Raw genomic sequence first — 2,341 nt, 5'->3', positions numbered from 1 at the left:
CTTCATAACTGATAGCAATTTTGTTAAAAGAAATAGATTCCAGTATACTCACTGTGTCTCTAAGGCGAATTTTAGCTCCTGCAGACAATAAAACTTGTACAACATCATGATATCCTCCTCTTGCAGCAACATGAAGAGAAGTAGCTCCACCCTATAAGAAACACAAGACAATGTTTGTACATGTCAGTCTATTACAAAAACATAAAGTATTGTACTACCATGTAAAACTGAAAATATTGCCAGGATAAAAAAATGCAAATGACAGATATTATAATGGCAGTTTCTCACAGAACAATCTGCCAATATTAACTCTTCACTAATATTTCTACAGTGATCAGTGTTATTATGTATGTACCACAAGTACATTGACTACATTGTACCAAGTTAATCATTAAATGATGCCAAAAAATACACGTACATGTACATGCATGTATACCTGACCCATGTCCAAGGGCAGCAGGCTATCAACATAACAGCATGCTATACATGTACATGTATGCATATACTGCAGTAGTTACCTCTTCAGGATTCTGATAATTTACATTAGCTCCTTGAGACAGTGCAGACTGGACACTAGTAGAATCACCTCTTTCAGCAGCTTCATATAACTCCTCATTCTACAATGAATCATACAGTAAGTTAAATACCGCACAGCCAGAAATATTGATTGGAGTCACATCTGGCAATTTGCTAAAAATTAATAACTGACAAATTTTATATTGGCAATAATTCTAGTAGCTGCATGTGGTGAGAATCAACTTAAATGGCAGTATTACTTTGGTGGTGTTTAATTATCTCACATTCCCTGCTAATAATTCCAGCTGTATGGTACTGTATTGAAGTGGAGCTGTCTAGTTTTTAACATCATTATTACTACTACTAAGTTTTTATTGGGTCCAGTACCATGTACATGTACATGTAGGTCATTTAATCCTTCACTCATGCACTTACTCCATCAGTAAACACTTTAATACAGTATAGACACTAAAGCTAAATATTTCCAATGTACATTTTACAAGTGGGAGTGGTAAAATGGTACAGTAGATGTGACTGCTAATAATACTGACTCACATGAACTGAAGTATTTGGATCAGCTTCTTCACTTAATAATTGCACAATCTCATCATGTCCATCTCTTGCTGCTGCAACTAGAGCAGTATGTCCTAACTATAAAAATAAGACGATAAATAATGTAAGTGTGTTATTACTAGCTATTAAAACTCTGTTCCTCATACAGTACATGTACAGTGTACATAATCATTAAGGTATTACAAGTATATTTCTACATTTTCATAGACTAACTAAAAATTTTAGAAGAATAAGAAATAACATACTTATGATTATTTTTTGGAAAATTAATTAATCTGTGCAGTTATTACAATTATAAAACCATATATACATGTACAAAACTAATATATACAAAATTATAAAATATTTCATCATTTTGATGACAAAAATTTGGGGCTATTCAGTGTATTGACAAGAACATGCAGTAGAAGCCTATCATAATACATTCATTGCCATGATTATGATAACTACGTTTGTACATGTACAACCATTTGAATGGGTGAGGATTTTAAAGCTAAGTTTAGAATATACACTGTGATGTCATTATATTTAATGTAACATAAGAGCAATGATAATACCAGCCCGTTTTTGGTTTTATGTTATATGCAATGTCATGTCACAGGTGAAGTTACGTATATCGTAAACATAGCTTAGTTACAACTACATGTACACATTATTGCACCTGTCATGTTTCTCACATTGAAAACTGACAGTTAAGAAGGGACCGAATTGAATACAAGAAGATTTATGGTGCATTAATTACATGATACTCACATTATTTTCAGTGCTTCGATCAGCTCCATTATTTAATAGCAACTGTACAATGTCATAATGTCCTCCCACTGCTGCTTCAATAAGAGCAGTATATCCTTCCTATAATAACAAGATAATGATATCATAATAAACTCATATTGCACCATTATTGCATAGTTGTGGGTGGCTTCAATCACTGCAGTGTCTTCCTGGGTTAAAGTACATGTGGTACATGTACCTTTAATAACTAATTAATTCTTGCTGCATTAGAGCCTGCTTTCTCTATCAATAATATCTTGATAATGATTGAACTGTTTGGTGAAAAGAATTTTTAAATTCTGTTACCTCCTCATTCCTCTACTGATGGTATTAATGAAACTGAATACAAGGTTTGTTAATTGCATTTTAATGACCTGCATGGGACCCATGAGATGTACATGTATATACAAATATTATATACAATTATATCAGAACTAATAGCAATTAAGATGCTTTACCAATCAGCCCACAAATTTTACAT

The 2,341-nt window shown here is 32.6% G+C and overlaps 1 long non-coding RNA gene across 1 annotated transcript; it reads right to left on the bottom strand.

Annotated features, from left to right (window-relative positions):
* Positions 1–120: 120 nt before the first annotated feature.
* LOC105315787 (uncharacterized) lies at positions 121–1,935 on the bottom strand. The gene is made up of 4 exons (XR_002189836.1): positions 1,843–1,935; positions 1,072–1,167; positions 519–617; positions 121–151 (listed from the first exon to the last, which is right to left on the bottom strand). It is a non-coding gene; the product is annotated as an uncharacterized LOC105315787 (long non-coding RNA).
* Positions 1,936–2,341: the final 406 nt, after the last annotated feature.

Source organism: Amphimedon queenslandica, unplaced genomic scaffold (assembly GCF_000090795.2).
Source record: "Amphimedon queenslandica unplaced genomic scaffold, v1.1 AMPQUscaffold_8061_Cont19992, whole genome shotgun sequence".
Lineage (NCBI taxonomy): Eukaryota > Metazoa > Porifera > Demospongiae > Haplosclerida > Niphatidae > Amphimedon > Amphimedon queenslandica.
This window is presented reverse-complemented; position numbering and strand designations above follow the sequence as displayed.